This window comes from Meriones unguiculatus, chromosome X (genome assembly GCF_030254825.1).
Source record: "Meriones unguiculatus strain TT.TT164.6M chromosome X, Bangor_MerUng_6.1, whole genome shotgun sequence".
In the NCBI taxonomy this organism is placed as follows: domain Eukaryota; kingdom Metazoa; phylum Chordata; class Mammalia; order Rodentia; family Muridae; genus Meriones; species Meriones unguiculatus.
The window spans coordinates 141,246,715-141,259,749 of record NC_083369.1 but is presented as its reverse complement, the minus strand read 5'-3'; the positions used below and the strand labels follow the sequence as shown (position 1 = coordinate 141,259,749).

The 13,035-nt window shown below is 41.8% G+C and overlaps 1 protein-coding gene across 10 annotated transcripts in view; it reads left to right on the top strand.

The window, feature by feature from the left end:
• The window catches only part of Map7d2 (MAP7 domain containing 2), an 81,705-nt gene extending 80,150 nt beyond the window's left edge, over positions 1-1,555 (top strand). For all 10 annotated transcript variants that reach the window (XM_060374365.1, XM_060374361.1, XM_060374367.1 and 7 more), the window contains one exon: positions 351-1,555. The gene's annotated coding sequence lies outside the window, so the exon portion shown is untranslated. The remainder of the gene's footprint in view (positions 1-350) is intronic.
• The last annotated feature ends 11,480 nt before the right edge of the window (positions 1,556-13,035 follow it).

Here is a 13,035-nt window from a genome sequence, read left to right as displayed (position 1 = left end):
TTTATTGCCACAGTGCTTGAAACATTAAACACCTTAAAGTTTGGATGTAAGGGTGATCTCAGTAGCTTGGAGAATACCATTCCTCCTTCCCTCATCCTTCATAAAGCTATGTACTAGCCCTACTTCCTCAATGGAGAACTGTTCTTTCCTCAAGGGCAGAAAAACCCAAAGATAATATCTGCCAATTTTAGAGAAGTCCCATAAGAAGAACCTTTGACCCCACTAAATGAATGATTCTGTTAAAAGTGCTACATTATTTCTGTTGAGAACTACTGTATTATTCAAGGGAAAGTGCAAAATATTTGGTTTCTGCTTTGATCTTACCTGATTTTGCTTTTGAATTGACACAGGTGGTGTCTGGATCAACCATGAAGCTGTTGGTGTAAAATCTAAGTTGCTGGCCACCTGAAGAAGATTCTTTTGCCCTTAACTGCTGGATTCCAAATTACTATATCAGAATGTAACTGTATTCCTAGATAGTTTGGCAAACACTGGCCTTCTGATAAAACCTTGAGATTTTTGCTTTATGGGGCTTTAGCAAAATTTTATTTTATGGTTCCATTTATGAGCTTCAGCTACTGCTAAAGCACTTCCTTATCCTTCTCTACTATTGTAACCTGCGTGATGCTGGCTGGGAACCTTACTTTAGGACACTCAAATTTCCAGAGTTGGAGCACATAGGCATTTAGATGTCTCTTCTTATAGAATTCTTCTATTTACCCACACTCTAGTTAATCATGTACTTCTCAACCTGGGCTGCTTATCTCCCTGTCTTTTGGAGGGTGTGTATGGGGGAATCTAGCCACTTTCTCTCTCTCAGGCTTCTGTTATTTTATTTTTATTATTAAGTTTCATCACCTGCAGAGCATTACCCACATTACTGCTGGAGGGTTAAAAATGTTTGGTTGAATAAATAATTAAATAGTGGCAATTATTTCTTTCCTCTAATGGAAACTGAATCTAGCAAGGACCCTTTCGTGTCATACCTTTAAAATCTCCAAATTTTCACTCCAAACCATTGAATGGCATTGCAACTGAATGAATCAAGTCTTGTTTAAGTGGCTGTTTTTATGACTTTGCTGGTTTTGTTTTTTTTTCCTGATGGATCTTGGAATTTTCTTTTGTTTGCTCCTATGATTGCTTAACTATAATAAAAGTCACAGTGCTTTGAAAGGGGGCCCCAAGTTGGTCCCAGTATGTCACTTTAATAGACTTTAACATTAAAAAGTCTGAACGAGGAAAAATGACACTAGAATGTATAACTCCATACATTTTATGCCATATGCTATATTTAATTTTTTTTTCATTTCTTGTGGTGAAATGTAGCTTTACTATTAAAATGATTTTTTTCTTTGGAACTTTTAGTTTTGACTTGTACTTTAAAGCTTTTGAAAAGATCCTTAATTTTGAGATTTGCAAAACAGGAGATATAAAGAAGTCTCAGTAGTAATCTTGTTCTGTACTTTTAAAACCAGTACAGTTTAAGAATGTATTAGTCTCAGAAGCTATGTATGTTTATGTGATATAGTCTAAATAAAATCCATACCTCTAAGAATGCTGTGCCATTGACTTTGATTACTATTAAAGGAGATATATCTTTTATAATAAGCACACAGATGAAAGCATGGTCTGACACCCAAAAAGCACCTGGCCATTTTTCTTAAAGCTTTATTTTGCTAAGTGTCTGTTTCATTGAGCTTCACTGTACCTCACAGCACTGTGGTGATCACCTGATACCTCATTTGCATAATGTGTACATTCTGTTTAATTTTTAAAACTATGTTAAAACAGATTTTTTGTTTCAATTTTTTCACAATTTATTCATTATATATCCGGATTGTAGCCCCCTCCCCCAGCTCCTCCCAGTCCCATCCTCACTCCCTTTCCCCGCCTCTCCCCTTCCCCTAGTCCACTGAAAGGGGGAGGGGTTCCTCCTCTGCCATCTGCCCATACCTTATCAAGTCTCATCAGGATTGCTTGATTCCTCTTCCTTTGTGGCCTGGCAAGACCTTATCGCCATGCCACGGACAAATGATCAAAGAGCAGGCAACTGAGTTCATGTCAGAGGCAGCCCCTGCTCCACTTACTCAGGCAACCCACATGGAGACTGAATTGCCAGTTGGCTACATCTGAGCAGGGGGTCTAGGTCCTCTCCATGCATGGTCTTTGGTTGGTGCCTCAGTCTCTGCAGGACCCCTTGGGCTCAGGTATTTTTAGCTTTGTTGGTCTCCTTGTTGGGGCTCCTGTCACCTTCATGTCCTTCTATTCCACCCCCCCTTCTTCCATAATACATTTTCATTGAAGAGTCTGATGGCTTGCTGATGTTTTATCTTTGTAAGCAGTGAGAAAAAACTCACCGAAACCAACTCAGAATTTTATAACCTGAAACTAGGTAGGGAAAAAAGGCCAACTGATTTCTGCATAGGTGTTCTTTCTCTGTCAGTTGTCAGTTATCAGTGCACCCATCTGTAGCTTGAGTGGTGGCTTGTCCCTAGAACATGATGAACTTTCAAGGATGATTAAGTTGCACTTTTGCAGGCAGTTAGCTAAGTGAAGAAATAGCTGATTGTGGCATAAATGATGAGACTTTCACATAGCAGTTTGGCATTCAGATGATTGTAATGAGAGTATTGGCTCTTTCAAAGATATGGAGACCCAGACTTGATTTTTTTTTTTTATTTTTGCATCTGTGGTGTGATTTTTCTTGGGGAGACATGAACAAGTGTCTGTTTACCCCAGATTAGGCACTGACAATGACAGAAACCTAAGGCTTGTTTGGTGAACTAGTGAGTTTATTGGGATTCCTTCAGGTGTATGGAAAAGGGATTATTTGCAGGTGTACAGATAAATCAAAGACAGCTATCTCACATAAAAGACTATCCCAGTGTGGTGATGACTCTCAAAAACTCAGTTCCTGGAGTTCTAGAATGTTCTAACAAGTTTCTTGCAGACAGCTTAGGCAGCAGACTGCTCTCACCAGCAATGTGTGTATGACGTTGAAGGGCTTTGTGAATCTTGTAAGTTTCAGGAGTCTGTTATTTTTGTTTAGATCATCAGGCCTATGAGTCTCCTTCCTTATAGGGAAGGGACATTTTGATTCAGACTCATAAGCTTGTGTCCCTCCCTGGGTAATGGTACCAACCCAGGGATTAGACTTGAAGTTCATGGTGACTTCCTCCAGAGCATAGAAATAGCTATCTCTTGAGAGCTTATTTGGAGGTTCTAGGAGAGAAACACAGCCACTCTATACCTTTGAGTAAAGACTTGTCCTCTATCATAGAAAATCATCATCTTCAGTCATCTAAGCACATAGCTTCAGGGGGAACAAACATAGACCAGTGAGAGAGGAACTGAAATAACTTTCTGAAGTTTGGCCATGGGATATTAGGGCAGATGGGAAGATCTGTGCACATGAAGATGATTACTGTTGGGAAGAGGCACTCAGATTTTAGCCAAATAATTGGGATTTCTTTTGGACAAAGTCAGAATTGTAGAGTTTATGTAAGAAAACAAAACTGTCTGGCAATGATGATGTACACCTTTGATCCCAGTACTTGAGAGGCAAAGGCAGGCAGATCTCTGTGAGTTTGAGGCCAGCCTGGTCTACAGAGGGAGTTCTAGAACTGCCAGGGCTACATACAGAAACCCTGTCTCAAAAAGGGTGAGATTTTCACTTGTTTTGTGAAAATTCTCCCAGCAAATAGTAAAGTGCATAAAATTATTATTTCTTAAAATGGTATAGTCTGATAGAGAAATTTAGAATAACAGTGGAAACCAGCAAGACTGGAGGTACATTAGCATTTAATATTGCTTGAAGCTGGAGATTGGCCATTTGTACCTGTAGAAAAGTAACGGGTGACTTAGGGCTTCTAGAGTGTTAGCTGAGCGTAGGTTCTAGAATCCAGTGGGAAATCTAACTGGGAATCTACCATGTGGATCCCAATTGTGGTTTGTTTAAGTGTGACAATATTTAGATACAAAGCTTGGGAACCTCTTCTGAGGATCCTGCTGTCCATTGCCTGAGGATGTGCGCACTCAGGAAGTTGGGCACAAATGGGAGAAGTGGAAGCCTGCTCACTGAGCTGCACGCTTCTGTGTGAATATACAGGAATGACAGCATGAAACTTTTTCGATTCGGTGTTAAGATTTGTTCATGCCATGAAGTAGATAAAAAAAAAAGGGTAACACCCTTAAAGCCATATAGCTAGAATTAAGTAGAGCTGACTTTAACTCCAGGGCTCCATATTGGTGCTCTGAGGAAAGGTTGACAGGTTGTTCAGCCACCAAGAACAGAAAGAAAAATACTGCTGCTTATAGCAGTGTAGAGCCAAGACCCTTATGGGGAATCCTAGTTTTGAGTATGCTTAATTAAAAACAGAATTCTACCCTCTCCCTGAAACTTTTTTTCTGAGACAGGGTTTCCCTGGGTAGCCCTGACTGTTTGTAGACCAGGATGGCCTCAAACTCTGCTTGCCCAGATGCTAGGATTACAGGTATGAGCCACCACGCTCAGCTCTGAAACCTAGGAGAAACACACACACACACACACACACACACACACACAGAAAACAAACAAACAAACAAACAAACAAAAAAAAAAACTGAGCTGAGCATGGTGGCACACACTTATAGTCCCAGTACTTAAAGGCTAGTCTGGTCTGGGTAGTGAGTTCCAAGAAGCCAGGGTTATCTTATGTAGAGAGACTGGGTCTCAAACAAACAAAAATAAAAAACACCCAAATAAATAAAAAAAAAATTAAAACCCGAGATAGAGTTGACATACAATAAAACACACTTTTATCATAAAATCTGGGCTGGTAATATACTGCCATAGCAGGGTGCTTGCCTAGCATCTATGACTCCGCATGGTCTTTATTCACAGCGTTTTACACCCATTGCTAATAATTGTCGAAATTTTTTATTTGAGTGTGCCTTTGGGGAGGAAGTATTTTTGTTTTCAAATGGGTCTCATGTGATCCCTGCTGGCCTTGAACTCACTAAATAGCCAAGGATCCTGGGCTTTGAACTCATTGTATAGCCAAAGATCCTGGGTCTTCTACCTATAGTTCCCAAGTGCTAGGTAATAGCTCTGAGTGGGCCTTTTCAAGGGTTTCTTAGCCATGTAATACAGCCTGACTTTCTAAGTCAGGTTCTCATTGTACCTGGAAGCAGGACCATGGACTTGATAATAGTACTCTTTATAGAAGCCATTTCTTCTAACCTGAAAATTAAGGTGGTGATTATGTAACTTAATGTGGGCCATAGAGTGGTATTCTCCATTTATTTCAAAAACATGGGTTCACATGCTAATTAGTGTCCCATATCAGGCACTCAGTATGGGCTTCCATGTTGATAGACAAGGATTAGGGGAAATCGATTTCGGATTCTTCACAAATTCCTAGCCTTTGGAGACATGCTTTCAACAATGACAATGGACAAACGCCTGAGTGTGACAGATTGCTCGTGTTAGTTAACCACTAGAGAGAGTGTGTATTTTAACCACCCCTACTGCAAACTTCCAGGTCAGGATGCAAGGCAATTGGAAGTGCAAACTGAAATAAGAAGTAATCTATTGTCAAGACCCAGAAAGCCATCTTGCGAAAGGCAGAGAGTAACAAATGAAAGCCTTAAGGTGTGGAACATAACAGAATTAACTCCCATTCCCCACTGTCTGATGCGTGTGAGATTTCTGCCTGTGTGTCTGTGCACAGTATTCATACAGTGCCCATGGACACCAGAAGAGGGCATTGTATACCCTGTGGTTGAAGTTACAAATGTTTGTGAGCAACAAAGTAGGTGCTACAAATTGAACCTAGGTCTTCTGGAAGAGCAGACAGTGTTCATGACTGCTGAGCCACCTCTCTAAGCTCTGAAAATAAATTATCCATACTGTAAGATGAGACTAAAAAGTTAACTATATGCTCTCCAGTGTGTGTGTGTGTGTGTGTGTGTGTGTGTGCACGCACATGTTTGTGTGTATTACAGGCATGTGACACTGCACTCAGATTTTTATGTGGGTGCTGGTCCTCATTCTTGCATGAAAAGCAATTTACTGGCAAATCTGTTTCTCTAGGCCCTGCATGCCAAAGGGGATACCAAAGGTTATAAAATTTGTCCCTATAGGACAATGAAAAATTGGTCTCTATGTTTGCAAACTTATTCCAACCTGTGCTTGCTTTCTCATGTTCTCGCTGTGAATGCCTGTCACCCCCTCTCTCTTTCATACTGTGTCTCTCCGGTAAGTTTTTAGGAAGGTTCTCTCTATTATATAGCTCAGGCTGTCTTGAAATTCGGTATGTAGACCAGGCTGGCCTGGAACTTGCAGAGATTCACCAGCCACTGCCTCATGAATGTCGGCACTAAAGATGTGTACTACCATGCCTGGCTAACGTGTTCCCTTTCTATTAAAGCAATCTCTTTCCCTCTTTGTCGCCATCCCCCTCACACACACACACACACACACACACACACACACGATACATACAGTGTGTCATGTGTGTGTGTGTGGGGGTAGTGCTACAGGACAACCACTGGTATTTTTTCCTGATCTATCATCCATTTTTAAAATACACGTTCTCACTGGCCTGAAGCTCATCAAGTAGCCTAGACTGGGTGACCAAGAGCTCCAAGGATCTGCCTATCTGTGGCCCCTCACCACTGGGATTACAAGTGCACACTATCATACCTGGTTATTTTTTTAACATTCATTTTTGGGGTTAAACTCAAGTCCTCAGTCTGCATTAGCAAGCCCTTACCACTAGCGCTAACTTGCCAGCCCCAGAAAATTTTAAATGGCATCTTCTGACTTACTTTTCTTTGATTGTGACCTAATCCCTGACAAGAAACATAAGGGATGAAGATTTATTTTGGCTCATACTTTGAGGGGATACAGGCTGTCATAGCAGGGAATACGTGGTGGCAGAAGTTGAGGTGGCTGGTCACAGTGAGTTCATAATTACAAAACAGAGTGAGGTGAATGCTGGCTCTCAACTTGAGGGAGAGGTAGGGGAACTTAGGCAGATCAAGACAGCAAGAATGTTTTTTGTTTTTTTTTTTTAAGAGGGCTGCTGGGACTAGAGAGATGACATGGTGGTTAAAAGCACTCAATGCTCTTTCAGAGGTTTGATTATCAGCTTACAACAATTGGTAACTCCAGGGGATCCAATGAACTCCTTTGACCTCTGAGAACACCAGGCATGCAAATAGTACACATACATACATGAAGACAAAACACATAAAGAAATAGATCCATAAATAAATAAACACCTAAAGTGAGGGGAAAATAACTTTTCTTCTTAAAATTCCTGGGGCTGGAGAAATGGCTCACTGGGTAAGAGCACTTGCAGTGCTTCCAGAGCACCAAGGTTCAATTCCCAGCACCCATAACAGGCAGCTTTCATCCATCTGAAACTCCAGTTCCAAGGGATTCAACACCCTCCTCTGGACTCCATGGGCATGAGACATATGTGTTGCACAGGCATAAATGTAAGCAAACATATACACAGAATATTTTTAAATGGCTGGTGTTTCTGGTGTAATGGCACACACCTTTTGATAGGATGAGATGCAAACAACGGGTAGGGTACTTTTGGTGGGCCCGTGCCAAGGTGTACTCTTGAGAAATTATGTCAAGCAACAGATCTACCTTAAGAGATTTATTGGGGTAGGGAGAGCAAAAGGCTATATCGGAGTGGGGACATGAGGGAGGGATAGATGCAGACAGGCAGGGAGATAGGGAGAGGGACAAGGAGAAATGAGGGAGCTGCAGAGAGAGGCACAGGGGAAGGCAAAGAGAGAGCAGAGAGAACCATGGGAGAGGATGATGATAGAGAAGTGAAAGCAGAGAGAGATGGGGGGCTTTATGTGTGGCACACCTAGTGATGGCAGATGATGACCTAAGCAGCTACTAGTTTCCTGAGAGCAGGCCAATGGAATTGCCTGTCTGCTACCACTTTTAATCCTTGAGTTCTAGGCCAGCCAGGGCTACCTAGCCTGTTCTTGCCTAAAGCTAGATAGTGAGTGTAATTGAGGGCTTTGAGGGAAAAGATTTCCCCAATGGGAGTGTAATTTACATCTCTGAAGGAAAAGGTTTCCCAATTGGGAGAGTTGCAGCTCTGAGGAAAAAGGTATCCTGGCAGTGAGGGGCCAAAGAATACCACAAAGACACCACACAACAAACCTCACACAAGTCATTTATTGGGAAGGAAAACCCCAGGAGGGTGGCTGCCTCTGCTGAGGTGGTTGAAAAACAACAGAGAACTGGGCAGGGTTTATATATGGGATTTAGGGGGAGGGCTTTCCAGGGTGGCCTAGGATTGGTGGGATTTTTATGGCCTGATCTTAGGGTAAATTCAGGAATTGGTGGGATTCTGTAGCCTGGTTTGGACTTTTTTTTTTTTTTTTCCTCTGTAGGGTGGTAGGGTGGAGCTTGGCGGCCTGCATCTTCAGGGGCTAGGAATGGCTGGCAATTCCAGTAGTCTGTGAGAAGAGTTTGCTACTGTAGCAATTTCAAAGAGCTGAAAGAAAAAGCCCATTGGCATCAAGAAAAGGCAGGAAGAAAAAGGCGCTCAGAGGAAGATTCCTGTGACCTGGCAGACCCAATCAGGAAAAAGGGATAGCAGGACCAATTAGGGAGAAAGTGAAGGAGTCAAGAAAGGCAAGGGCTCCAAATCCTGTAAAACATCTAGCCTCATCTAGCCTCTCCTACTTGGAGGACTCCCAGATCTGGGGTCCTACCGTTCTAAGTAAACTGGAAAGAAGGCTCAGCCATTAAGAGCATTGGCTACTCTTCCAGAGGACCCAGTTTAATTCCCAGTACCCACCTAGCATCTCACAATTAGTTATCTCCCCACCCATGAGTGACTTTGAACACCATTGCCATCCAAAAGAAATGGATGAAACACATACAATTTTTGACTTGTTGGTAAGAGGTCGAGAGGAAAGAAGTAATAACCTTCTTGCATTGTATTATTATAAAATGTACCATAATGCCCATTATTATGTTCCCTTTTCCTACCAGTCTACAGGAGACCATAGGGTGCCAAATTAATTTGGGGTTGAGCTAAAAATGGTGGTTCATACCTGTGATCTCCGTTTGCCAGGAGACAGAGGTAGGAACATCATGAGATCAAAACCAGCTTTCAGTTGACAATGTGCTGTTCTAGGTGAACCTGGATTACACTATGAAATTCATCAGGAAGATGAAATTCAAGAGACCTTACTAACTTTTTAAATCCAGTTAGGGGTTGTGATAGGGAACAAAACCAGAGATTGCTTATGGCAGGAAAATATATATGAATCTATCAAAATACAGAAAGTTTGTGAAGGGCATTGAATAAATTAGAGGAATGGCAAGCTTTAAAGTGCAATAAAAATAAGATCTGAAACTCACATAGTCATTTCTTTTCACTTTGCATTAATGTAAATTGTCTGTATGAATTTTTATAATTTATTCTTATTGGTTTTGATTATGTGTATGTGGGTATGTGCACATAAGTGTAGGTGCCCTCAGACATCAGAGGCATCAGAGCCCCTAGAGCTGGGGTTAGAGGCTGTTGTGAGCTTCCAGACACAGATGCTGAGAATTAGACTTGGGGCCCCTGAAAGTGCAATATGTGTTTTTAACTGCTAAGCCATCTCTCCTGCCCCTACACATCAATTTTTATTTTTTTTAAAAAAGCTATAAATATATAACTGTCAGAATGAGGGCTGCACTAGTACATATACTAAACTATGAAAGACTTCATCAGAAATAATTATGGGTCCAGATTTTATTTACAAATTTGTTCACAATCTCTCTACGAAACAAAAGCAAGGACTCACATAAACAAACAAACAAAAAGCTGAACCCTAAGCCTTCCCCCAAACATTTTATTCCAAACAAAACAAGTAATTTTTGTCTCTGCTCTGCCGTTGACAGAGCCATTACAAAAGCAAAAATGGGGCAAGGTGGATGATTCTGATTGAAATAATGGAATGAGCTAATGGCAAGATGAAGTTATAGTATATAAAGCAGGTTATTGGAAGTGGCTCTTGGCCAACATGCAGGAAGAGGGGGAGAGTGAGAGAAAAGTGTGAAGACAGAGGAAAGAGGAGAAGAGATACAGAAAGAGAGAGGAGAGCAAGAAAGAGGTGAACGGAGAGAGAAGGAAAGAGAGGGAGGGAGAGAGGGAACTAAAATGTCTGGGTTATATAGTGAAGGGCCTCTGGGAGATGGGAAGCCCTGCCCCTAGCTAGGGAATTCAGGGTAGAGGGCAGGGTACACCAGCCATGTCCTGTAGCAGGTAGAGACCCAGGGATGCCTGAAACCAAACAAGTTCAGTTAGTAAAACATTTGCTTGGAAGCATAAGGACCTGAGTTTGGACTCCAGAATTCACTAAAAATAAGAGGAATGATAACACATAGTTGTAATTCCAGTATTGGGGAGGCAGAGACAAGAGGATCCCTGGGGCCTACTGGCTATTGATGAGCTCCAGGCTACTAAAAAAAACAACTGTCTCAGAGGAGGTAGATGATATTCACGCAAATGGATGACACTTGAGGTCTTCCTCCATCACCTACACACACATGAGCACAAAACACATGCATATACAATACACACATGCACACACAAATATACAATACACACAAGCACACACACATACACAGAAATATTATGCATATGGTGCATAACTGTCATGACAGTTGAGATACGAGGATCAATAGTTGAAAGCCAGTCTGCAGTACATGAAATCCTGTCTCAAATAAAGAAAACAACATCAAGAAAAAAGAAAGGACAGTGTCCATGCAAAAAATAAATGTTTGTATCATGGGCAAAAAGAAGAAGAGGAGGAGGAGGAGGAGGAAGAAGAGGAGGAGGAGGAGGAGCAGGAGGAGGAGGAGAAATCAGGGCTAGCTATGCATTATGCATCAAATGTCATTAATAGCTAACAGAAAACACACATGGTTCTTTCAGTTAGGATATAAACATTGGTGTTAATACTGAGGGCACATGATACGACCCAAAATAGAACACATACAAAAACTCTGGTGAAATCTAGGCCAGCAGTATTTTCAAGGGACAAGGGAGCTCTCTGCCGTATTTCATGTTTTTCTTCTATTAGCCTTTACAAAGGAAAGCCACGTAGAAGGGCCGCTGCCATTAGTTTTGTGTGGATTTCGTGACTCTGTGTCTATGTTTCTGTTTGTTCTGTATGTACCATTTTTAGACTCACCTCTGAAAAGGTGAACTTTGTCAAGACAAGCAGATGGCTCTTGGCTCTCTTTTCGGTTTTCATGGAGCAAGCAGGTAAATAGCTTATCCCTGTGATCTTAGCATTTGTGAGGAGTTTGTGGTCATTCTCAGCAAGTCTGAAGCTAGCTTGGACTACATGAGACTTTGTCTCAAAACAGACAAACAAACAAACAAATAAACAAAAAACAATTCGCATGTGACAACGTAGTTCTTGGTGTGTAATGTGCACTGCATCTGCATGTAGAATGCTATTGAAATAGAATATTATTGGCCTTTCCCATTAACTTCTCCAGCTTTCATGAGAACAAAAACCTGTTACAGAATACCAAGCACGCACAATATAAGGAGTTCACATATTAAATTATGCTAAAATAACAACCCCTGCATGTCATCCCAACAAATGTTGTTCGCCTACATGCATGGGCATTGCAGGTCAGCTCCTGCCTGGAACTCAAGCTAAAGGTATCAACCCTGGGTGAGATATTATGGGTGCAGAAGGAACAAAAGAGCAAGGGCACAACCATGCACTGTACCTTTCTTTTTACTTCCAACCAGGGCTTCCTGCGTGTTAGACAGGCACTCTCTAGCTGTCTGAACCACCTGCCTTGTATGTTAAACCTTTTGTTTAAAGGGGAGACTCTGTGACCTGGGGGTATAGCTAAGGAGCAGAACACTTGCCTAACATGCACAGAGCTCTAGATTCAACTCCCATCACCACAATAAAAAAAAAAGAAAAGAAATAAATGGGGAAAAAAAGAGTGAATGTAAAGCTACCAAATGAGAAACTCTGGAAAGAAGCCCAACAAGAAGAGCCTCTGTGTGAGTCTGATACATACTCAAATTGAAGAAGCAGTTCTGTATCATTTGTATTCCCTGGAAGACAGTTGAATAGTGGAATCGTGGGTAGCTGAAAATGTGTTTGTCACGATTTGTCTGTCAACCTGACTACACTGAGATGCCTAGAGACACATTTCTGGATGTATCTGTGGGGGTGTTGTCAGATATAATTGACATTTAGGACAGCAATTGAGGGGGAAAGTACCTGTTCTGAATGTGGGTGGCAACATCCTCATAGGCCTGCAGCTCAAATGGAATACAGGTAGGAAAAGATGTCCAGCCAGAGTGTGCAAACTCTGTACTCCTTCAGCAGATATGTCCAATACTCAAGCCATCGCCTGTGGCCCCCAGACTCCAGTGTCTTCAGCTTCTCAACACTTAACAGCAAAGACACCCTCTAAGGAGCTTGGAGGCAATCAATGGTACCATTTGTTCTGAGACTTCCAGTTTTCTTAGACTGAGTAGCTGAACAGGTTTCTGCTTCTGCAGGGGGCAAACAATCGTTGTTTAGATTATCCAGCATCTAATTGTGGGACATAATCTAAAAAAAATTTTTGTAGTTCTGTGCACACACACACACATACACACACACACACACACACTTACTCATCCTAGATAGGGTACCCTCAACAGACCAAAGTAGACCTTTCACCAAAGTCCCACTTGGTGAAACAATGAGTTTTCATCAGTGTTGCTAAGAGGAGCGTGGGTATGGAGTGACCTTCAGGGATATAGATGATTCAAAAGCAGCTGCATCACTAAAAGGCCCATCCCAACATGGGTGACAGCCCAAGAAATCTGCATCCTGGAGCTGTCTTCACAACCTACGGCAACTCAACAGGTGCCAGAAGCATCCTCTAGGCTGCCTGGCCTTCTCTGGGCAGCTTGGTTGTCAGTCTCCTCCCCAGAAGTCATTTATGACTTGAGTAACAATGGGGAAGGGACCTAGTAAACCTTACAACTT